This window comes from Pipistrellus hanaki, assembly GCF_964339955.1.
Source record: "Pipistrellus hanaki genome assembly, chromosome: 7".
Taxonomy (NCBI): Eukaryota; Metazoa; Chordata; class Mammalia; order Chiroptera; family Vespertilionidae; genus Pipistrellus; species Pipistrellus hanaki.
In genome coordinates, this window is record NC_140509.1 from 56,569,949 (window position 1) to 56,596,100 (window position 26,152).

Genomic DNA, 26,152 nt, shown 5'->3' on the forward strand with positions numbered 1-26,152 from the left:
CCTTTTTCCTTTTTGGCACAAAGTCCAAATCAGAAAAACCAAAAAATATGTGTGGTTTGTGTTTTTAAGTTAAAAAATGAAGATCTTTACTTGGTCCTGGAAAAGAGACCACTTTACTCATGAGAAAAACGAGGCCCAGAGAAGAGGAAAGATTTGCATAAGGTCTCAGAGCAAGTGAACAGCAGAGCTAAAGAATTTAATTAATTCCACTCAGGGCTTCCCACCCCATTTACTGAGTGTTCCTGTCTGCCAAGCATTGGGTTGTACAGGGAATACAAGGTAATGGGCCCGCCTCCTGCATAAATTGGACCTCCCCCGCTCATGGTTACAGGATTCACCTCAGCCTGAGCTGCACCAGGCATGGCACACCCTGCAGCCTAGAGCTGCATCAGGGATTTCCTGGACTGCTCCATCAGAGATTCCGGCTGTTCTGTGCTACTCCAACCTGAGGTGGCTCCTGACACCCAAAAGCTCCAGTCTGCTGTGAGTCTGACCTGACCCAAGAGAGACACAATGCTTATTCCTCTTTCCCCAGACGCAGTGCCTTTGCCAACCTGGGCTTCCACAGCCAAAACCTCAGTGTACAGGGATTCTAAAAAGACTCCCCTCTGCCTGGCTTTGACTAGAGACTTTTTCTTTTTCTGAGTCTCCTTGGTTTGTTTGAGCTACATGACTGAAGTAGATCACAGACCATTCTGCAGGAGCTAGGGGGTTGCATGAGTCAAAGGTCAAGAAATGCTCATAATTGTTCTAGAAGGAATTTTCAAATAGTACACTTCCTCAACTTAAAGGCAGAATGTCTGCAATGGAATAGTGCAGGTTCGGGGAGAAGCATCTCTCTTCCAACCAAATTCAAAATGAGAAATAACCCCAAGAAATAACCCTCAGATGATGAAGTGGCTGCCCCTGAGTGGCCAGAAAATCAAGGAATGAACTCAGAACTGCTGATAAATTACACTCAAGGCAACAGAACTGGGCAGTGGAGCTTCAGGCAAAAAAGGATTCTATAGATGGCTAGTGAGTCTTAAATCCTGCCTTTTATGGGAACCCAAAGCACCTGAAAGATGAGAGAGAAGTACAAGCAGAGAAGATGGCAAATGTTCACAGAATGAATGCATATATGGTTCTTTCATACATTCTCTCCACCAAAGAGCTTTTCTAGATAGCCCGGCCCTCAGTCTGAGCTTCCAGAGCCCCTTCTGCACAGCCTAACACACTGTATAATAATTACCTGAGTACTCATCTGTCACAGTCATTCCTTTCTAATAAAGTCTCAGCATGGTATCCAACACCAGTGAGCACCAAAAAATGGTCAGTGAATGAAAGATAACCTCTGACACAGTGCTTTTATTTATTTTTCTTTTTTAAATATATTTTTAGTTGTTTTCAGAGAGGAAGAGATGGGGAAGGAGAGATAGAAACATCAATGATGAGAGAGAATCATTGATTGGCTACCTCCTGCACACCCTACACTGGGGATTAAGCCTGCAACTTTGGCATATGCTCCAATCTGAAATCGAACTGTGACCTCCTAGTTCATGCTCAACCACTGAGTCACGCCCTCCAGGTGAGTGCTTTTAATTCAAAGGTGCAAGTAGGGACAGAGGTAAGCAGTAGCCATCTGGGGTTGAAGAAAACAACAATGAATGGACTAAAGAGGACTTCCCTTAACCAGTTTGAAGAAGAGTGCTACCCATCCCACACCAACCCTGAAGGCTCATCAGGCACAGGACAACTGTTCCATTCTATTTCTAGGGTGAAGAGACATATCATGTAGCTAAAACATATGTCCTCATACTTATCAAAATTGAGTATTACAACTCAACTTTGGGAAAGGGGAAAAGAGTAGGTTCACCTAAGTAAGCTAAGACTTGTTATTTCATATATTAGCTCCATCTCCAACTCTACCTCTCTCTTAGAAACCTATAGACTCAGTCACAATCCCAAGTTCAAAGTGGACCAAGTCTTAGGTTCCAATTGGAAACCCTTTTTAATTTATAAGGTACGTATTATACTCTCAGTGTGAAACTTAACAACTTACTTTTTCCAGTCTAGATCAGCATCCTGCTTCTTCAAAAAACTGTAGAAGAAGAAAGAAAAAAAAAAGACATCAAAAGAGAACTGAGCACTTTGCCTGTTAAACCACCCACAAAACACCACCATAAAATTTCCATTTGCTACAGAAAATCATTTTGCCCACAATTTTTTTCTTGTTCACACAATTGTTGCAAAGTCATAGTTGCCACAAACACCTGCCTGAAACTGCAAAGAACCCGCCTTGTACCACCGAAAGAAGCTAGCATTAGATTTTAACTTTCAAAAGCCAGGAAAGATAAGAATGGAGGTCTTAAATGAGTACATACACACACACACACACACACACACACACACACACACACCCCTTCTTCAGAGTATCTACAAGTCCTCCATAGTTGGGACACTCTAAAAGTGAGTTTTTGAATTTTCTGTGGTTTTGTTCAATGTACCTCTTGGCTTAAATTTCTCCCAACCCCCAGTACATGTCTGTCTCACTTCCTGTCTGACTGTGGGTGGGCCCCACTGTCAAAACAACCTTCTTGAGATGACCCCCATTTCTCATTAGCTGGGGCTCCCCTCTCTGGGAGACTTGCCAACTCACCAGCCTGTACCAACTTGCCATGGAATGCTAGACCCAGGATTACCTTAGAACCTCGTGCCAAGGCCCTGGCAAGGCTGAGTGCTAATTCTGACGGAACCCATGCCCACTTCACATTAATCTTTAAAGTGCTCGCAGGGGAATGGCAGATTTCCAGTTTGCTCATACACTCTGTCTACAACCTGCCAAAAGTATAGTGCCTCATTTATTATTTGCAATTTTAGCTGTTTAAACAAAAATGTCAGTATTAATAAGATGTCTAAAGAGAACAATAAAAAAGGTTGAATGGAATGGTGTTGACAATAATATGTTTAGGGAAGAAAGTGAAAGGTTTGAGGAATCTGAAAAACAGGAAAGAAAACAGAAGCAATTTTTCCTGTCTTAGTAGAGATTCAAACTGCTCAATCTGATTCTTAGCTTCTTTCTTCTTGGTCCATGGTTTCAATAGCCCCCAGCATAAATTACTATCTCCATCAAAAGCATCCCCACACATATTCAAAAGAGAATTTTTGTGCTGTTTCAAAGGATGCATAATTAACAGTAGCATCTTTGTTTTGTTTAATCAAAGATGACTCAGAGTGTAGGGGAAAAAATGACCATGGGGAAGAGAATTAAAAACTCATATATTGTCTTTTGCAGATGGGCATTCAGATCATGAACTCACTGCAGACGTGCAAGAGAACTAGCAAAGAGGCTGGAGTGAGAGAATGTGCTAATGAGCATGCCATGACAGCCTGTACCTTAGCAACCCGTGTCACTCCATCTCTTTATTGCTCCTGAGACACGCTGTCCTGTCCTAACCAAGGAGATGTCACCGGGCAATATATGCCTTTTCTCCTGGCTAACCCACTGAGAACTAGATGTTGCCAAGCTATAAAAAAAATGGGAATTCTCTCTGTCCAGAAATATTAACTGGTCTCCTGATAACTAGAAAAGAGTAACACAGTACTATGAGAACTTTTCTCCAAAGGGAACAGATATACAGAGAAAGTCTGACTTCCATTCTTGCATACTTCCATGGAGGTTTAGGAAGGTTGTCATTCTGATGTGTAGAACAAAAAATTTTCTATTTGTGACGTGAAATATTTCTTCACTGGCCACAGAAAGAGCAGCTGGAGAATCATTACCCTTTTCCAAAGTACTGGTGAAACTTAACATCTCTCATGCACGGATGCCCAATTCAACAAGAGGCTGTGAAAGCATGAGCCTTCACTTCACGGCACTTTAGCAAGCAGTAACAAAAGGAAAACTAGAAAACCATTTGGAGCTATTGGCTCACCACTGCACAAGGAATCTTACCCATATATGTATAAACAGCATCATTTTATTTTTGTTTCTGGCTTACTAAACAGATGGAATTAATTAACAAAAACAATATATATATATATATATATATATATATATATATATATACACATCATTATGCAGCCATAAACCAGAAGGATGTCACAGCTTTAACTTCCAGACTCCCAGCAAGCACATGGGACCTTAGATATTTTTAGGCACTGGCTCCATTGTTTCAAAGAGGGTAGGGATGGAAGAAACAGAATTGTGTAAAAGTAAAATTCATATATGACAACCTCATATAGAATGAAGAGTGGCATTTGTTTTAAAAACCAGGTATATCTTTCTTAAATAAAGGTTGTGTTTCTGAAAAGTTGGGAATAAATAAATTTTGGTCATGAAGTGTTTCAAGTGAAAAGAGGTATATTTAAATGACTCTTACAGTCCTAACTGGTTTGGCTTAGTGGATAGAGCATTGCCTGCAGACTGAAGGGTCCTGAGTTTGATCCGGTCAAGGGCATGTGCCTTGGTTGCAGGCACACCCTGTGGGAGGTGTGCAGGAGGCAGCTGATTGATGTTTCTCTCCCATCGATGTTTCTGACTCTTTATCCCTTTCCCTTCCTCTCTGTAAAAAATCAATAAAATATATTTTAAATAAATAAAAAAATGTATTTTTTAAACTGACCAATTAGTCCTCTATCTTTATTTGAAATTTAGATGGTCAGAATATTCAAGTTTAAGTTTCTAAAGCTTAAGGCAAGATAAGCCTCCTCCGTGTGTGTGTGTGTGTGTGTGTGTGTGTGTGTGTGTGTGTACAGGTATGGATGTGCATATTTAGTTATACAGACATTTAAAATAGTTGACTATGTAATCAATTGTGGGATTGTGTGCATTTTCCATGCGTTTATTTTTTTCTCTGATGTGGTGCTGATGTTTTGCTTGAGAAACAGAACTGGAGTGACAAATTCCTCAAGTTAAAAGCTGATGCATAAAAGTTACAGATTTGTGATCCACTGCAGGAATAGGTGCCAAAGGACAAGGCCTGGCCAAAAAAGAACTACTGAAGTTCCCCCCTATCCACGGTTTCACTTTCTGAGGTTGCAATTGTGTCCAGTCCTGAAATACTAGATGAAAACATTACAGAAAACAACAACACAATTCATGTTTTAAAATGGGCATCATTCTGAGAAGCCTATGAAATCTTGCTCTGTCTAGCCTAAGATGTGAACCATCTCTTTGTCCAGCATTTCCTTGCTATGTACATTCCCCGTCTGTTTGTCACTTAGTCGTGATCTGTTATTAGATCGATAGTGCTTATATTCAAGTAACCCTTATTTTACTTAATAATGACCCCAAAGCGCAAGAGTAGTGGCAATTCAGATATGTCAAAAAGAAGATGTAAAGTGTGGCATGTATAGAGGAAACAGCATACACTGAGTGACCAGATTATTATGATCTCTGAATGTATAATAATCTGGCCACTCAGTGTGTGTGTGTGTGGGGGGGGGGGGGCGGGGGCCGAGGAGAGGGGGTGTATTTAGAGGCCCGGTGCATGAATTCATGTATGGGTGGGTCTGGCCAGCCTGGCCAGGGGGAGGGGACATGGGCGGTTGGCTGGCCTACCTGCTGGTCGAACTCCTGGTAGAGGGGACAATTTGCATATCAGCCTTTTATTATATAGGATACACACTGAGTGACCAGATTATTATGCATTCACAGATCATAATAATCTGGCCACTCAGGGTATATGGGGTGGTTCTGACATCCATTGGGGCTCTTGGAATGTATCCCCTAAAGATAAAGGGGGGCTACTGTACTCCTATTTAGATCACATCAAATCCTCCATCTGTGGAGGATTTTTATTTTTATTTTAGAGAAAAAGTTTTCTTATTTTTTAGAGAAAAACCTGAAAATAAAACTGAGAAGCCCTCAACTTTGAGCTCTCTCTTGATATGATCATCCCTCCAACCTCCACCACTCTCATATTTCCAAATGCCTAGGGGACATCTCCAATAGGTTCCTACCAAAAGCACCTTATACCTGGTCAGGGCAGGCAAAGGGATAAAGAGATTGTGAAAGAGGTGTCGGCCACATGTTCAGAGAATGGCAAGAGGCTTGGTAATGCTACCGGATTGAGAGACCGCTAACAGGATGGAGTCAGGATGGTGAGAGAAAGGCTATAAACTAAGGTAGAGACCAGATCATAAGAGGCGGAATATGTCAGCTAAGAAGTAAACCAGATAGGTAAACATTTTTGCTACCTCTGACCAGGTATTTTCAACCTGCCTCTACCCCAGGAAGAGGCAGAAAAATAGATGCAGCCCCAGCATACTCCTGGACTTAGCATCATCATGTCAGGCTCACTAACCCTGCTGGGTAAGTAGAATTTTCTCCTAATTGGTCTTCAGAATCCAGGACAGAAACCACCTTTTCACTCTTGTTTCCTTTGGCCTCACTTCTATGCAGAACTAGATCTCCTCTCCTCTGTTCTTACAGCACTTTATTCACTATCTGTTTCACTGTCGCCCCTGCTCGAATGCCAGCCCATCTGTGGCCAGACACATACACTGAGCACTGTGCCTCCACACAACTGGTGCCATCTCTGCTGGCGGAGGGGTGAGGGGGATGAGGGGCTGTGACAGAGAATAATGAAGAAATGACTGACAGAAAAGAAAGGAGTAAAACTGTACTAAACCATGCCCACCCCATTCACTCCTGCACGTAGGAGGAGGGGTGCATGTTGGGAAGAAAGGGTATACCCACAAATCACACACAGCATATCCATAACCAGAAGACAATCTTTTCTTTCAATTTAGTCCTGTGTCTTTAGATAGAATTAGACAACGATGATCCAATCTGGAGAGTCTGCTGTTATAGTGTTTTTAATATTCTCCAGTGTTTCCTGTTTTATTTTAAAAATGTGACTGAGAAACTGAGGTTCAATAGGTTAGAGTCACAGTCACGTCTCATATGTGATGAAGGAGACTGAAGGGGGCCATGATGAATCCAAGAGTAGAATCACGGCTTGAATTTTGTTTAATTGTTTTAAGGAAGGAAAGACTGAGAGAGAAATGAGGTGTCCGTTTCACTTGCCACAGATCTTCTCTATTCCCAATTCAACCCTTTTCACTACTTGCGAAAGATTTAAAATATTCATAGACATTGACCTGCAAAAAAACATCCGCACATTAGTAGACACGTCCTCACACAGTCACATCTGAAAGGCTTCTTTCTGCTCCAACGATCATGGCTCTATTCAATCAAAATTAAAGTGAGAACCTCAGAACTGGACGTGGCATGATGTGGTGGTGACTGAGGATAAAATAGTCATTTGATAGCAACTTCTATATAAAGGGTGTCAACGCGGGCAGTGTTCTTTCAGTTATTCTTAACGTAGGACCTAAGGCACAAAAAAGACCAGGCAGGGCCAGACTCTGCCACCATTCCAAAGAACGCTGGGATACACACAGCGTGAACACAGACGCTCCTCAATGTTCTCTGGCGCGGGGTGGCCCCTGGCTCCCAGCCTGAAGCCCAGGAACAGGCCCATTCTCACAGTGGCCTCCCAGATGCCTCCACAGCTGCACAGACAGTGTATGGGGGCCATCCACGCTCAGGATCGCCACAATCTCCTGTGTGTCTGACGGTTGGGGCAGGCCTCAGAGACAGGACCCAGCTCAGACAAGGCCCTTTGTTGCCCTGTTTCCCTAGGAAAAATGCATTTTCCTCTAGCCATTCCTTCTGGGCCTAGACTAGCTCATTATCCTGTGTCCCTAACCCATCTCCCCCCTGCACAGACGAACCTTCTAACAGGGCTCGAGATGGCAGCACTGAAACCTCTCATCCCATCTCACACGCCCCTGGTAACGGTGTAGTGAGTGATAAGTGCACACTCAAAATGGGGCGAGGCCCAGAGCAGTGACAAAGTTGGTAGCAAGTCGATGCCACCCAACGGAATCTTTGGCACATGGACATGGTGCCAAGGGAATTCCCAGGAAAGGTTCTAATCTAGAAGGGGCCAGCAAGGATGACCAGGAACATCCCGAGGCTCCCACACTGGGAGGACATCACTGGCTCAGACAATGTCGTATAAACGTTGTCCTACCACCTTGTTTTTGCTTCTTTTCTGTAAATATTCACTTATTTCACTGGAAAGGTAATATATGCTCATTGAAAATCTGCACCCCCTAGTACACTGGAGCTTTCCCCTGCTGGCCAGTTTTTTATGTGCAAACAAGTGGTCACACTTGCTTGCAGTCCCCCCATCTTGCACATCACAGCAGGCAGCACATACAAATTGACTTCTGATAGAAGCAAAGCAAACAAGAGTGGGAGGCACCCCAAATATGACAAGGTACCCCATCGATTAACTGCACAATCTTTTGCTATTAGCAAAGTGCAAAACAGAGGCTCTACCACCTAAGGGTGCCTCTCACCCCTGAACTATAAATTCTCACCACTGACTTAGAAATTCTGTGTCCACAGCCAGGAAGGGAGCAGTTGGTTTGGAAACCAAGTTCCAACCCTAGCCATTTATTTGCTCTGCGAATGAGTGGAGGGAAGGGGGTGAAGCAAGGGAGATATTAAAGCACCCACAGGGCCAGGCCAGCAGGTAGAATAAACGATGGAGCTGATGGTCCTCCCCATCGCAAGAAGACAGCTACTATGCTGCTTGGGTAGGCTGTTGTCAGGAGAGAATACAGGCTTAATTTTGCCACATCTTCCAATATTTTCAAGAGAAGCTAGAAATATCAGTTTTTATACAAAATCAATTCTAGTTCACAGTTTTTTAAATGCACCATGTGGCCCAAACAAACATAAATGAGGGTATTATCCACCCCGTAGACTGACTGGTTTGCTACTATTTTATAAGATCTATTCCATGGTTTCTCTTCCTTTTAAATAGGACATTGACTGCTATCTGCCCTCCACTCAGGGTTTATTAAGAGCACAGAAGGGGTTTTATTATCATATAACAAAATAATCTAAGTACATTCAGATGCATAAAGCAGCATAACATGATCTGACCCCACCCCCCTTTTTTTTAAACCAGGATTTATATAAATGTTCATACATGAACTTGACATTTGGTAGAATTATTTGAAATATGTACTTAGGCATGTTAGCTTCTAAATAAACAAAGAGGAAAACTGTAATATCCTTAGAGGATGAGGGTGTGACCAACTGGTTCAAGTGGTGGGGCGAAAGCCTGGCTGGAACAGCGCTGGTTTTTTAAAACAAACGCTGTGTAGAGACAGGTAACATCGACAATACCTCTCAGGAAGCACTGCCACAGAGGGCAGCAGGGAAGTGGGGTGGCTGCCGGAAGAGAATGCAATGAAGGTGAAGATGATGTATTGTAAAAATTGATGGAATTACAAATGTTTGTATGTTGATGGAATACATCCTGTTAAAGCAAACAAACAAATATGAGTACCGACTGAAGGAATCTTGTCTGCAAAATACTGGACAGTGTGAGGTGCAGTAAAAATTTTATTAGTAAGCGATAAGAAGCCAAGATCTAATAACACAGGTTTTCCCTAAACAAGAAGTAAGAAAAAAAAAGAGAAAAAAATCTTTACTATAACACACATTGCCCCACATTTTATACTGTGCCATTTCCGTATTTGTCCTTTTTAGCCTACTTCTAGCACAGCCTCTCTTTGCTAAAATACATTAGTTGCCATGGAAACGATGTTACAGTGTGTGAAACCATTTACTGTCCTTGGAAAGGCATTCATGATAAAACTGAACAGTGGTATGTTTTTAAAAAAAGAGATCCAACAGAAAGCAGTTGTGTGAGAACACAAGATCACAAAATCTTGACTTCATAGTAAGTATTCCTCTACCACCAATATCATATTCCCAGTTTTGCCCACATCAATCAGAGAAGCATTTTCCTCCTCCTGTACGCCAAGTGGTACCTAATCTCTGCCATTAGGGAAAACAATAGACTCCCTAAAATTCCCATTCCTCTCCCCTCCCCCCCACCCCCCATAGGGAGGGGCTGGGAGACTACAGAATCAGAATGGTTTGTAGGCTTGACACCTCCATAATTGGGGGAGGATTTAATCCTGATACATTCTGCTGTCTAACTTTGTTATAAAAGATAGAAATGATACTTGGGACATAGAGATTTAGATTTGAATTTCCTTATTGCCATAGATTAGCAAGACAGTTCCTTTTTTAAAAATATATATACATTATTGATTTTTTTTTTTTTTTTCAGAGAGGAAGGGAGAGGGATAAAGAGCTAGAAACATCAATGAGAGAGAAACATCGACCAGTTGCCTCCTGCACACCCCCCACCAGGGATGTGCCCACAACCAATGTACATGCCCCTTGACTGGAATTGAACCTGGGACCCTTCAGTCCGCCGACCAAGGCTCTATCTACTGAGCCAAACCGATTTCGGCAACACTTCCTTTTTTTTTTTTTCTTTTTTTTTTTCCTTTCATCTATTCGAAGTAAACCATGCTCATTCTTTTGAGAAAATATACTGAGCGGCTCTCATGTGCAATATTGGCAAAGAAAACCAAAGGAGAAGGCCCTTACCAGCTTAAAATCTAGTGGGGCAGGTGGACAAGGGTGGGAGCATGAAAAGCCTTCTGGGCCACAGCGAGGAGCTGGACTTTATGTCATAGGAAGACAATGAGAGGTTTTACCCAGGAATGTGACCTCACATAGATTTTTAAGAGCTTCACCCAGCTGTTGTGGGAGTGTGACTGGAAATCAACAGTAAAGGAAGGCAGAACTGTAATGTTATCAGAATAGTCCAGACAAAAGGGATGGTGCAAAGGAGATGGAGAAATGTAATCTCTAACTAGGGGACCCTTACGCCTAGGCTTGTTTGTGAAAGTGCTAGCTAGCTTACACCTATTGTTCCAACAGCCAGTAGGATTAAACATTTGTCCAGAGGTTACATTGTTTAAACCAAGTATTACTAATAGTTGCATTAAAATGTACCAACATTGGTGCATATGCACTTCCAGCTTCTGCGATAGTCTTACCAGTGAGTGAGACAACTGCAAGGAGAAGAGAATTTTCACCATAACATGTGATTAAGTCTGAAAGGTGACCAACAACAATCCATCTTCTTGGCTTAAGTAAACACCACCTTTCAAGGACAACACACAGGATGCTCACCAATAAACAAAAAGCACTTGGACATGAGCAGCTAAGGACAGCCAACTCCTCCAACTGTCAAGTCGACCAGCCGCTGGATGCTACTGGCAAGCTGTGCTGTGACCCATGCTGCAGCCCGAGATGTCCAAAATAACGAGGCAGAAGGACCAACAGGAATCACAGAAAGTTCCAGGTTAGGTCTACATGAAATATTTGTGGGAAACAGGCCTTCTCAAGAATGGTGTGACTATTACAGTGTTTTTGTCACTTATTGATAATTATACTATTTTACTCTGCAATATTTAATGAAAAATTGAATTTGCTTTTCAAGAAAGGTGATGATGAATGCTAACTGGCACAAAATGCTTGCTGATATTTATTATCTACCCTGGACGCCATAGTGATATCATTCACTACATAAACCATAAGTCACCCAATATACTCTAACAGCAGCAGCAGCTATGCAAATGTTAATAGTAATTGTAAACAGCACTGGGTCTGAGGATGACACATTCTTGGAGTTCACTAACACAGCACTCTAGGAAACCTGACTCTTAGATTGAATGGCTGCTTTTCTAGGTTGATTCTGCTTATCTTTGAGTTCAGGTTTTTTGTGTTTATATGGAAAATGAACTGATAGCTTTTATGTGTTGGTTTTATTAGCAGAAGGGAAAAACTTCGCAAACAGTTAAGTGATCCCAGCTTTGTGTTAGTATTAGCAGGTATTTAAAAAAGAAAAATTAATCAGTTCTAATAATCATTTGATTTTTTTTTTCTATTTCCTCAGAGCAAAATAAAAACTGTGGAGGTTCATTTTGTCACAGGTAAAACATCTCCTATTGTTGTGAATGCTACTGTGACTTGTGAAAAGTTTAAAACAAGAGATGAAATTTGGGAGGTAACGAAAATACAAATTTTGTGATGCTAAAAAGCAGTTGTCCTTACTAAATCAAAAAACCTATGGAGAAAAAAGTTACTTGGAATTGGGTATGGCATATGAACACCTCATAACTGCACTCAAACAAGTAGTTATATCCTACCAAATGAAAAATAAACTACAGATGGAGAAATTGACAAGTTAGAAACATTGAGCTACAAGATTTTTGTGATAGTGTTCTGTGAATATTCAGCATTATCGTACATGCCTTCTGTTTTGCTGCCTGTCAGCAAAAACCAGGTTTTAAAAATGTCTGAGAAATGTCTGAATCAATGTAGGTGTGTCATAATGATATGATAGATGCATTCTATAAAGTTTGGATGGGTTCTGTACCAAAACAGTTGAAAATCTTTGTTCAGAGCAGTGACACTACACTTCTGTTTCGAAAGCCTTTAGCCAATAGCAGTTATTAAAAACAAGAGCTGCTAATAGAAAGATATTGAAATTTATCCCAAAGAAAGCAAAGGAGGAACAGAACACACTCAATTATGAGAACTCAAGTAGTGTTCAAGATTTAATACTAATTCTGAAATTGTATTATGTTTTGGAGTATCTCAACTTGTGGTGATCTTTTGACGGTGCTCCTAGTTTGGTTTTTTTGGGTTTTTTTTTTTAATGTTTTTATTGAGTTTTAGACAATGAGGAAGAGAAAGGGAGAGATAAAGAGAAACATTGATAAAAAGAGCAATACATCGATAGGCTGCCTCCTGCAAGCCCCTACTCAGGATCGAGGCCACAAGGGGCATGTACCCTGACCAGGAATCGAACCTGCAACCTCTTGGTGCATGGGATGATGCCCAACCAGCTGAACCTCACCAGCCAGGGCAGTGCTCCTGCTCCTAGTTTTAATTAAATACATTTATATTCTGTACCAGAATGGAGTGAAATTATGAAGATCTATGATTTTATGTCATCTAATTGGGATAAAAGAATTGAAAGGACAATAGGGGAACTTATTTTCATAAGTTTTGTCTTATAAAAATACTTAGGATAAGAATTCTGAATGGGATAAAAGACCTGTGACAATATTTGGGCTAAAATATTTATAAATTTCAATATTAAAAAATTATTCTGAGGACTCCATTTAGCAGAACTTGCTTTCAGCTGAAGTGTATCTGTAGAAAGAGCTATCTTCTCAGTTAAAAATATTATGACATATACATAAATGCCAACTGAACATAGTAACAATTTCAAATATTAACTATAAAACACAACTTTGAAGATTACAAGCAGCTCTCAGAGAAAATAAAAAACATACTTCATAAAAAAGATGCCGAAACTGGTTTGGCTCAGTGGAAAGAACATCGGTCTGCGGACTGAAGGGTCCCAGGTTCAATTCCAGTCAAGGGCATGTGCCTTGGTTGCAGGCACATCCTCGGTGGGGGGTGTGCAGGAGGCAGCTGGTCGATGTTTCTCTCTCATCGATGTTTCTAGCTCTCTATCCCTCTCCCTTCCTCTCTGTAAAAAATCAATAAAATATATATATGTGTGTGTGTGTGTGTGTGTGTGTGTATATATATATATATATATATATATATATATATATATATATAATCAGTGACATGAATATTAGAGACATATGGCTAAAAAGCTGAGTGAGTATGTACCAAGAATAACTAGTTTTATGTTCTTTTTAATGTTTAAAATGTTTTTTTTCTAATATATATGGGCATGATTATAATTTTTAGAAATGTTATTTTTGAGATTTCAAATAAACCTATAAACACTATAAAATGATGTCAGTTAATAAATCAACATTTAAAAAATTCTATAATTTTAATTATTTTACTTTTTAAAATTTTTATTATTGACACTATTACAGAAATTCCTATTTTCTTCCCCTTTGTCCACTTCCACCAAGCCCCTATTGCCCCCACCTTCTTCTGACCACCACCACACAGTTGTCTGTGTTTATGGGCTATCCTAATATATAAAAAGCCAGGGGCCTCCATGACCGAAACAATCAGATGGTCGACTGAGCAGCAGGCTGCGTGGGGCCACCAGGCTGGTAGCGGGGTGGGGTGGTGTTTAGAGTACAAGGAGACCAGGCTGGTGAGGGGGGCAGTTAGGGGCAACCAGGCTGGCAAGAGGGGGCAGTTGGGGGCAACCAAAGAACCAAATTGGCTGAGGTGGCAGTAAGGGGCGACCAGGCCAGCTGGGGGGCAATAAGGGGCGACCAGGCCAGCGGGGGGGGGGGGGTAGGCAGTTGGGGGGGGGGGGCGACCAGGTTGGAATGGGGGGCAGTAAGGGGTGACCAGGCCAGTGGATGGGGCAGTAAGTGATGACCAGGCCAGCAGCAGGGGGGCAGTAAGTGATGATCAGGCAGGCATGCAGGTGAGTAGTTAGGAGCCAGTGGTCCCAGACTATGATAGGGATACCCGACTACTGGTTTAGACCCGATCCCCTGGACATCCCCCAAGGGGTCCCGGATTAGAGAGGATCTAGGCTGGGTTGAGGGAACTTCCCTACCCCTGCGCATGAATTTCGTGCACTGGGCCTCTAGTTCATATATATAGGGTCCCAAAAAATGTATCCACACACTTTGAATAATTAGAAAGTTATGTTTATTAAAATACATTTCTTTTTCAAAATTGAATTATCAGCTGTTAAAGTGTATATACATTTTGGGGGACTCTCTGTATGTTTTTTGGCTAATCCCTTCATCTTCTTTCATCCAGCCTCTTCACCTCTCTCCCCTCTGACAAGTGAGTGGCTCCTTTCAGTAAATGTTATCCCTCATCTCTAGCTCTGTTGGTTCCCACTGACAGATGAGGGAAATATGAAATGTATTTACCTTTTAAGTAGATGTGCTCAAAACATCACAGTAATTTTCTAGTAGGAAAATACAGAGTAAGTATCCCAACAGACAACATCCTCCTCACTCCACCCCACCAAACTCATGCTTTTTTAAACAAGACTAAAGATTTCTCTTCCAAAATTACTAGGCACTTCAAGAAACAACAGGGTTGAAAACATCTTCTTAAATGCAATATCATCCCTGTCTGAATGTCAAAGAGGAATGAAATGTACTGAAAAGAGCTAACTGGTTCCCCTCCCTCTTCATTTGAGTGTTCTAGTAACTACTTATGAATTATACTTGAAAATGAATCCTTTCATAAACCCATGCTTTATTTAGTCCATGAGGATGGAATAAAAATAAAGAGCTTCTCCCCTCACAGTCAGAGGCTGCCGTTCCTAGTATTCACCCTGATACCTTTAAAACATGGAATTGAAGGGTCACACCCAGTGAAAATGCTTGTCTTCAGCATCTCAGGATATTGATTAGAGAAAGGCCTAAAATCCGAATACTTTCCTCTGACCTGAGGCTCCATAACAACTGAGGTCCTTTCTTCTGGGGCACTCGGAAGAACTGCCTTTTACTAAACAAGGGAAGCCCAAACCCCCACTATATTTTGGAATATCTGGTGGACAACTCTGCTCCTCCAAAGGGCAGATCGCCCCACTTCTCCTCCAAGATGAACCAACCATAGGGATGTTAACCCACAACTTACTCAAAGAAAGAAAGCATACTAATAGTATGCAGCAGCAGCATACCATTAAAACACAGCTCCAATGCAGTGTGGCAGGTTTGAAATTTACACTTACTACTTAGCTGTATATACACCAAATATGTTACTTCGTTTCTCTACAGTTGAATTCAACTTGATCATGATCATTGCATTTCTGCTTACGAAGAAAAAAACCAATATTGCTACTTCCAGATAACTTATTCTCTTCAGATTTAAGATTTTAGCTGCTTCAGGACAATAAGTCAAATTTAATTAATCTCAAGCTGCCTCTCATGGCTGTGTTCATTTCTCTCTCCATCCTTCCCCAGGGGAAAATTAGAGACCACCACAGGATGGGGGGAGAACCTGGTCCAGCTGCTGCCCTGCAAGCCTCCACTGGCCTCCTTGGGAGGTGCCATCCCTTTGTCTTTGAATGTTGGCCTGGCTCTGCTGATGGGACTGGTGGCTATCTGCAGTCATGACCCCAGCCCGCCTTCAGCAGAGGCTGACACAGTCCATTCTGTGCCAGCTTCATTCTGACCCCATGCCTCTCCCACCTGGCTTTCTCAGCAACCTCCACATTTAGCTGAGGAGGCCTACGGTGCCATCAGGATTTCTCCTAGGCCACATGCAGGCACCGGGGAACCATGAGGGGACACCATCTCAGGGCTAGTTGCCACAAGGTGCTTTCCTTCAAGAGTTCCAAACAGGCTGCAGGGTCCAAGTGCTGCTGCATGCAGATTATCCTCCACCCACCTCAGGTGGGAGATCCCAGCCACCCATTCATTTCTCATCTCTCGTTTCATCCAAATCTCTACAAGCTCCATCCTCCAATCCAGAAAGGTATTTCCTGCTTCTTGGAGCCTTCCTCCTGCATGGCTGACTGTACAATATATGCCAGGCCTTCTGAGATCTGGCTCCTTGGAATAATTTTTTTCTAACAAAGTCTGCCTCTTTGAAAGGAAGGCCTGGGCTAACTCTGATCTCTGAAACATGCTTTAAGTGCCTGTTTTGAAAGTCCACAGCTGAACAATGTCTTCTTTGTTCCAGCCTATAGTCTATCCTCTCCCTGAAGTAATAGAATCCTTAGCCTCCATGAGGGAGACTCCCAGGGCAACAAGAATTAGGAGGAAAGTAAAGTAAATTGAACACCAGTTAAAAATATTAGCCCCAACAAATTGGCCGGCCATAATGGAAGGTCTCAGAGATCCCAGAACACTCATTCGGGATTTTTAAAATGTGCCACATAAAACAAGACATTCTTCTGGAAGAAACCATTTATACCTATTTAAATCGAGGACTAAAGGGGCCTACGCCTTTCAGTTTCTTGAATTCTTTGTATCTAGGGTCCTAAATTTCTGTTTTGTTAAGTAGAAACCCATTCAACAGGAAGTGACCCTGTGCACTATCATTTTGGTTCTCTCCAATTCTATGGGTTCCCTCTTCCTAGGGCCTACTCACCTCTGTCTCTCCTCCTCCACACCTGCTATGTTTACTCATCAGATTCCTAAAACTGCAGAGCCTTCCTTACCTTGGCCATCATCCAGCTCAATCCCCTATTCAGCCGGAACCTACCTTCAGCTGATTCAATTGATACTTTCTGTAGTCTCTTAGAACATCCTCCTCACTTGATCATTTAAACCAATTCTCAACTCTAGGTCACCCCCAAAGTAAGATTTTCCACTCCAACATGGTAAGTACTTTGAGGCAAAGTCACAAAACTGGGCTAAAGAGAACCATAAAAAAAAATACCTACAGATTCCAATGGGGCCTCACAATTTCTCTGCAATACCTTCTATCCATTTATTAACAGATCATCCTATATTTTCGTTACTCTGGAGTTTTTCTGCATTCTCCAAGCCCCCATCCCATCTCTAAATCTGTGGCCCTCAGATGATGGCTTAGCCTCTAATTTTACTGAAAAGTTTTAGGAAACTCCACTCCTTCAAACTTCTTTCTTTTCACATAAAAATGTCACTGTATCTTCATCTATCTCAGACATACAAATCACACATGTAAAGTACTGTGCCTGCACTTTCAGCATTCAAACCTATAAGTACCTTTCTTTCTGTTATTTCTCCCTCCAAGCTGGTAATTTTTATCTCTCTGAGGGCTATCATGGATTGGATAATGCCACCCTCTCCCCCCCCAAAAAAAGGTCCATCTGGAGTGACCTTATTTGGGAAAAGGGTCTTTAAAAATGTAATTTAGAACCTAGTGAGTAGGGTGGATTCTAAATCCAATGACATGTATTGTATCCTTACAAGAGGAGAATGCCATATGAAGATGGAGGCGGAAATTGTTGGTCTACAAGCCAAGGAAAGTCCAGATTTGCCATAGCCACCAGAAGCTGCTCGGGAAGAGGCATGGAGCAGTCTCCCTCAGAGCCTCTGGAAGGAACCAACCGTGCTAGTATCTTAATTTCAAGACTTATGGCTTCGATGTGAGAGTTTTTGTTGTTGTTTTAAGCTACCCAGTTGGGGGAAATTTTTTTTGACAGCCACAGAAACTAATGCAAAGACTCCTTCTATACTCACCATCATCTTGCCCATAACAACTCTTCGTTGATTCGTTTCCATCCATTATCCCCTTTATTTCAAGCCTTACCAACATCATTCTCTTTAGGGGATAATTTCCATATGTTCTAGCCCATCCAGGAAACACTGAGAGTGCAGGTAGGTGTTCTGCAGGGAGACACGGAGCAGGACTCTTGCCACAGTAGCAGTTCTGGATCTCAAGTGCACAGGAGTGCTATTGTGGGGACAGAGGCCCAGAAGCCTCATCCCTGGGAACAGACTCTGTCACATCTGGGGAGGTAAAATCAGGGAAGGCAGTGGGGCTTGCCTTGGAATCCAGAATACTGGATTCTCCCCATGTGGCCAAGGTACAATCAGAGAATGTTTGGGGCTGCAGTTTTCCAAGTGCCAATCTTCCTGGTATCACACCCAGCTATAAACTAACCAGAACTTCACAGGAATTACTGGCACCCACAGAGGCATCTGCTCCTTACACCACAGTCCTTATAGGTTCTTACCAGCCATGCCTCACTGGCTTTCATTCATAATTCTTGACCTCTTAGCATTCTGAAATCAAGAATCAGTTGAATAATGACTATAAGACAGTGAGAATTATATGGTTAACCTCCCTTGTATGAAAAGGGTATGATATTGCACATCATCTATGCTTTGAACCCAACTTGAAGATAGGACTAGGATTTGAGATCACTGCATTTCAACCTAAGGACATGTAATATAAGGTGGAACTTAAAACATTATGCACAACCAAAATATAGATTCTAAACATGACTCTGAGGATCTATCAGTGCAGAGGACCCAATGTATTATCTACAAGAAGAAAATTTATTCAAGATGCGTCTCATTCTACAAGTACTGAAAACACAGTTCAGTATTACACTGAGCACAAGGCAAATTAAGTGAGGTGAGCTTCTAGCCTTCTAGTAGCTTGCTACTGAAAATGGCCAATTTTGATGCTGACGTGTGCGAAAGTGAGTGAATGTGAACAAACTGGAAAAAGTGGTGACCTTATATGCCAGCCAAGGGCAAAGAGCATTTTGCCAGTAGCATATGATCTCCCACACTTAAGGCAGTGGTTGCGGCAATGGGCAGGAAGGTGGGAAAAGCACTGAAATCACAGATAGTCAATAGCTGAGGAAGAAAAAACAATTCACCACTACTTTCCAAAGACCATAATGGTACCCCTTGCCCATCTGGGCTGCAGTAATTTGTCTATACCCACAGAAAGTGTTCTTCTTGGTCTCCACCTTTCAGATACATTAAATCTGACATCTAGGTAACAAGGGAAGCCATTAATGAGAAACCCCAGAGGGCTAGTCCCAGGTGGTAAGAAGACCCTTAATGAGTAGCTGACAAACACTGCATATTGTGTTGCTGTGTTTTTTGTTACACATGTTACTTGAGTAGTGTCTCCCCTCAACCATGGAAAACATTTTATAAGGCTTATTTTCAATCATTCTTTTGAAGGATATATAAATAGAGACTGTGATATTTTAGGGGACATAGTGTGAAGTAATTACTTTGTAGGACTTTAAGTATATGATGTACCGTCCCCTTCCCTGCTAAGGAGATTCTTCAAATGGTACTACTACCAAGGGAAATAACACATGGAAAGAAAGGCACTCCCCACAGCCGAAGCTGGGGTTCATATGGCCAAAGAATGTAGTTAAATGCTAGTTTGAGAGGTCCAGAAATAGGTAAGTACCTGCCTTCTCTCATACCTCCAGGATACAATGGTGGTCCCTTTCCCATCATTCATTACTGTATTCTTCCAGTTTTTTCCAGATTTTGAAATATTTTGCATTTACCCTGCTCTTAGATGTTCTTGTGCACTGGTGACTTTCTATTGTTTTTAGTGAAAATCTTAATGAAAGCTGGACAGCACGGGGCAAAGAAGTAACTATTTCCTTGACCACCTTAAATTTTTAACAAAAAGCTCAATATTCTGAAAAAAAAAAAATAAACATATACCATTCTGAAATACAATGATGGGTCCTAAAACAGTCTAGGGCCGTGGTCGGCAAACTCATTAGTCAACAGAGCCAAATATCAACAGTACGACGATTGAAATTTCTTTTGAGAGCCAAATTTTTTAAACTTAAACTTCTTCTAACGCCACTTCTTCAAAATAGACTCACCCAGGCGTTGGTATTTTGTGGAAGAGCCACACTCAAGGGGCCAAAGAACCGCAGGTGGCTCACAAGCCGCAGTTTGCCGACCACAGGTCTAGGACAATCACTGAACTAAATCTTGTGGGTTGGAAAGTACAGAAGCGCCATATCTGAGGAGATGCCAGCCTAGCCTCACAGATGGCCGGAAACCAGCTATACATTCCAGTGTCCTGCCCCAGGGCCTGTCTGAGTAAACATCTGCTGACTGTCTACATTATGAAAGACATCCTGCTACATACTATAGGGGAACAAAAAACAAAGGAAGCAGGAGCAGCAAACAATATTTTTGCATGCATGAAGCCAATAGTCTCTTAAGAAAACAGGAGCCATAAATATGAATTTCTAGGAAACCTAGATTCTAGTCTAAAATAAATTAATAACTGGATGTATAACCATGGGAAAGTCACAGAATTTCTTTACAGCTCGGATTCCTCACACCAGGAATTAACTAACAAAATAAGGCATCACATATCAGGAGGTAATTGAGAGACACAAATGTTCAATGCAGGAGAATGAGAAGACCAGGAGAGGCTTCCAACTGGACCTTGAAAAATGGATAGAATTCCGAGAGAAAGAAGGGCCAGGGAATTCCAAGAGGAAAAAAAACAACAACCACACAAAGGCTGGAACACATAATTCATATTCATGTTACAGTAGATGGACATCTGCCTAATCAAGTGTTAATGTCATGGTGAATGAGGTCAGCCAGGTATGACTAAGAATGTGGAGACAGTTGGAGGCATTGAATAACCAGTTAAGAAATTTGGTCTTTCTCTTATTCATTGGGTTAAGGAACAAGGCAAAAGAACCAATATCCAGTATCAGCCAGCACATCCATTTTCACATGGATCAAACCTCCTCACTCAATCTAGAAAATATAGGAGTAACAACAGGAATTGTGTGTGTGCGCGTGTGCACACACTTTATTTTTGTTTTTTCAGCAACTGGAATTGTTATTTGCAAATCATGGGGCACCTAAAGGACATAGCATATCAAAAGAATATAGTTCAGGCAAAGGTATATACAGAGGACAGCCACAGAAATGACATTTTCAAGGAGACAATAATAAAAGATACATAATGATAGCAGGCTAGAGTTCATTGATATCTGAAAATAATGAAGTGCTCGTTCTGTTTTAGGAGGTTAGACAATAAACTAGACAACAAAAAAGTGAAACCTTCTAAACTCTGAGAGCAAACAAGAGAAAACATTAACAGAAATCAGCACTTTCCAAATTATCCTGCGTGCATGTGCCTAGCTATAGGCAACATATCACACAATTTCTAAAATAAAATTAAAATCAAATTTTACAAGTGACAGTATTTAAAATTGTCATTGCTTTACAATAGACACTACAATGTGTGGAAATGAAGGAATTTAAATTGGGCAGGATTTCACAGAAATCCAGATTCAGTAATTTTTTCTAGAGAAGAAAGGATTGGAAAAAGTGCCCTGGGCTTTGTTGTGGGAAAGACGATCTGGATCATTTTAAATTTTCCATTGAAGTCCTGCTTTTCTGTATACAGCAGATGGAATCCTTATACAACTCCATGAAAAGCCTACTATTTTTGGGTACCTCAAAGATGGAAGCGCTGAAGAAGATACGTGTTTAAATTCATCAGATAATATCCCATCAGCACATTCAAAAGGAGCAGGAACTTAGAAATCTTAAAAATACAAGGGAAGAGGTCTTTCTGTGATGGATTTCTGCTCCCCAGCCTCCTCTGGGTGCTGCTCCCTCCGGCTCCCGCTGATTGATGATTCTCTGCCACTTCATGGCCTGCTCCCATCAGTGTGGCTGAGACTCACTACATTTGCTTCATCCCTAACCTCTCAGAAGCTGCCTCTCAGCCATTCTCATATACAGACAAGATTTTGGGGTTCAACCCTACCAGCCCCATTCTTATTAAATGAGAACAGGATCTGTGAACATGCATTCTGTAAGGTCCTCAGAGGATATTCATGCAACGATGGCCCTAAAGCTCTTTCCTTATTATGAGCTGGTTCAATAGATTATTAGTCATTGTGCCAAGGCTGATGTTTACTGTGTGTGGCCTATGAGGTACAGGGCGAGGAGGTTTATATTCTCACTTGAGAGACAGAACAAATTTAGTGTCAAAAGCACAGACTCTGGAGACAGACTGGTTGCCTGGGTTCAGATCCTAGCTCTGCTGCTTACTAGCTCTGTGACCCTGACTAAATCACTTAACCTCCATGTCTCAGTTTCCCTGCCTGTTAAATGGGGATAATAATGGCAGTACCTCATCGAATAGTGCTGGGTTTGTGATGGTAAAATCAAATCATGAAAAAGAGACAATACCTGACTTACAAAGAGACCACATGTAATAAAATAAAAAAATTAAAAAAAGACAAGTATCTGTCCACTCTCCCACCCAGCTGACTTTGACTTCACTTTGTCAGACTGTGACAAGGGTGGAAACGGGGCAGTAACCAAGTGCCATGGGAGCCCAAAGGGTGGACTTCCCGGAAGGTAAGTCTTGAACAGAGCCATCGGAAGGAATGAGGTTTCCACAGGCGGTGAAGGTGCCTTTGTACCACCAACACTGAACATGGAAGGAAGTGCAAAGCAAAGGCAAGGAGGCTTGAAAATAGGCAGGGGGTGAGAAACCACAGCTTTGGAACAAAAGCAAGCACGAGTGTAGGATCCAGACAGACCTGGCTTCTCTGGTAATTAGCTGTGTGACGATGGGCAAGTTACCTTTCTGAGCCTCAGTCTTCCCATCTGACCAATGGGGATAATGATACCTGCCTCAGAGAGTTATGACTAAGTAAATTACTGTAAGTAAAGCACCTAAGAAGGCCTCTGGGGTTCAATAAAAATGGTAGGCATTATTATTTTTATGGTATACTTAGAGAGGCATGAGCAGCTGTGGTAAGCACAGACCAGACGTAAGTGCCCTTCAGAAAAAGCCTTCTGAATTGAAATAACCAAGGAGTTAAAATTTTCCCATACTGTATTTTTTTTTCTCCCCAAAACTTAGAGTTACTAGGCACTCAACACATATTTGCCCAAATAAAGTGGGTGTTGCTTGGGGTCACAGGTCTGTAAAGATGCTCTCGGCTTCCTGGGAACGCCCGGGAAAAGGACCCATGTTTGTCTCACATCCAGAGTGAGGCAAGGCAGGTCATTCTGGAAGCAGGCTCAGATGAATGGGAAAATGCTCTCACCCAAATACTGCAACGCAGAGCCTTACAAACATTGTTAAAGTTTCATGAGTCAGTAAGCATTATCTTTTCTTCCCATGTTTTTATTGGGCCATAAATCCAGTTCAATTTATATCCTTCTAGGATTACTGTGTTCTAATCAAGTCCAGAGTGCCACTTATTCCTAAGTTATCTGTACTGCATGTCACCCAGGTCCATTTGGATAATACTGTTCAGGTTACTCATGTGTTTTAGCAGCTAATAATTAGATTTGTTCAACTAGATACATTAAAAAAAGATCATATTCTCCTAAATAACCCAAATCACCTGTTTTATAGGAACCAAGTGCATGAAAATCATAACGTGTGTGTGTGTGTGTGTGTGTGTGTGTGTGTGCACTTGCACACACGTGTGAGTAATGGTGGTAGTAGTTCCAACTTCATAGTTTATTCCCCCTTTAGAAAGTCCAACTCAAGCGATTTACACTGTAAATAGGTTAAAATTCTGATTAGCTGACTAAAACAGAGAAACCCTTTTATAGGGCTAACTTCAAAGTGCTTTTGTTTTCTATTCTCGAGAATAAAAAGGCTCTGCATTTTTTAAGAACACTTGCTAAAAATGCTGCTTCAAGCATTCTATATAATAAGAGTAATATGTAAATTAGCCATCACTCTGTGACAAAAATGGCGGTGCCCATAGCAGACACTGGCAGCATCGCCCTTCGGCAACAGGAGCCCAGCGTCTGTTCTTTGGCTGCAGAGGGACGGGAGAGGTCTCTGGCCAGAGGACTGGGAGTGTCCGAGCCATGGCTGTGTGGCGGGGGGGAAGGATCCTGTGGGGCCACGAGCCCAGAGTCTGCGCCATGGCCATGTGGGTGAGAGAAGGAGCCTCTGCGGCAGGGGAGGAACCAGAAAAATGGATCTTCCCAGTTCCTGATGCTGACAGAGTCCTATGGGTGCCGGCGTCCTCCACCTGCAGCCCTCAGTCACAGACTGGAAGCCCCCAGTCCAGACAGGGCCAGCATGGTGCCACGTGGGGTGGAGGGGGGGTGGGTAGGTGGGGAGTTGTCCGGCGGGCACGCTAGAGACATGAAATCACTGCCACCGAGGTCACCCTCACCACACACAGTCGCAAGTAGTATGGTCCAAAGGGATGACTCCTAAGGCAAGACTCCCATGGCAGCTGATGCTCACCATGCCCGGTGAGGAAGCCAGACCTGAGAGCCCAAGCCCCTGAGTATCCGAGCTGCAGGGTGTCGTGGGCCGGGGCCCTGAGCAGGCCCCCAGACAAGCATCTTCCCAGAGGCTGTGCAAAGGAGGGGAGGAACCTCTGGCTAGAGGCCGGGGTGAGGGATGCTGGTGTCTTTGCAGGCCAAGACCGGCTGAGCGACACCCCCTCCCCCAACTGCCATGCACGAATTTCGTGCATCAGGCCTCTAGTACTATATAATTTTCTACCTTTTCCCAGTAACTCTTGATCCCGAATTGGCAATCACCCATATCCCTTTCTAAAATATTCAAAATTTCTTTTCATGCACACAATACATTTTCATCCTCCCTTCCCTAAAGGGCCATATATGTTATATCTATGTATGTGTATGTATGTAAATATTGTCTGCATACACACACACTTTAACAATAGTAGCAAACACACTGCTTTTCCTGTGTGTGGGGTACTATTCTCAGTGCTTTCTATTTATTAGCTCATTGAATCCTAACAGCAAATATTTGAGGTAGAAACCATTATCCCCATTTTAAAGGTGAAGGAAGGGAGGCAGAGAAATTAGGTAACTTGATTCAGCTCACAGAGCTGGGAGGCACGGAACCAGGACCATACCCCGGGTATGGCCCTGGGCTGAAAGGCTCGAAATCTGACTCTCAGTGGTAACTCTGCCATCTTGGGTAAGTCACTTAGTTCTCTGAAGCTCACCTTCCCTCATAAGTAAACTGGACATGTTGGACTACATGATCTCTAAGCCCTTTAGGGTTGTGTGTTCTGCAGGTTTTGACATCTATTTCTACCTTGGTCTGGGAGCAGTAGAGTTGTAGACTTCCATCCCCTATCCCCCTGATGCTGCTCTGCCTGGATTCAGAGATCTTTGGTGCTAAATGCAACTGTACTTGTCATTCTTAATCTTGCTTAATGCCTGGGCATACCCTCCTCCCGCTGGGGATGAGGGACACCTTGATCCCCAGGGCCTGCCCAATCCCCAGGCTGACCCTCTCCCACTCAGGGCCTGGGCTCCTCCTCCCCCTTCTCCTCTGTTCCCAGGCTCTGTCTCAGCTCTGACTGCTCTATCTCTATGCTCTCTCTGAGTGATACCACCCACATCTAGGGCTTCAAGTATTTTGCAATTTGCTGCTAATAGATTTACATTTCAGTCCTATTCCTCATTCCAGACTCATCTATTCAACTGCCAATGAAATACCTGGACCCAGCCGAAACCGGTTTGGCTCAGTGGTAGAGCGTCGGTCTGCGGACTGAAAGGTCCCAGGTTCAATTCCGGTCGGGGGCATGTGCATTGGTTGTGGGCACATCCCCGGCTGGGGGTGTGCAGGAGGCAGCTGGTCGATGTTTCTCTCTCATCAATGTTTCTAGCTCTCTATCTCTCTCCCTTCCTCTCTGTAAAAAAATCAATAAAATATATTAAAAAAAAAAAAGAAAGAAAGAAAGAAAGAAAGAAAGAAAGAAAGAAAGAAAGAAAGAAATACCTGAACCTGAAAGTGAGAAGTATTCATGACAAAGTCATCACTTTACACACACTAGCTTTTCCTACCGAACTGGTATGTCTC

At 42.4% G+C, this 26,152-nt stretch overlaps 1 protein-coding gene across 7 annotated transcripts in view; it reads right to left on the reverse strand.

Moving 5' to 3' along the window:
* The window catches only part of FYN (FYN proto-oncogene, Src family tyrosine kinase), a 206,617-nt gene that overhangs the window by 174,304 nt on the left and 6,161 nt on the right, over positions 1-26,152 (reverse strand). For 6 of the 7 annotated variants that reach the window (XM_084889889.1, XM_084889885.1, XM_084889888.1 and 3 more), the window contains exon 2: positions 2,042-2,080. The exons of the other annotated variant lie outside the window; for it this stretch is intronic. The gene's annotated coding sequence lies outside the window, so the exon portion shown is untranslated. The remainder of the gene's footprint in view (positions 1-2,041; positions 2,081-26,152) is intronic. 7 annotated transcript variants of the gene reach the window in all.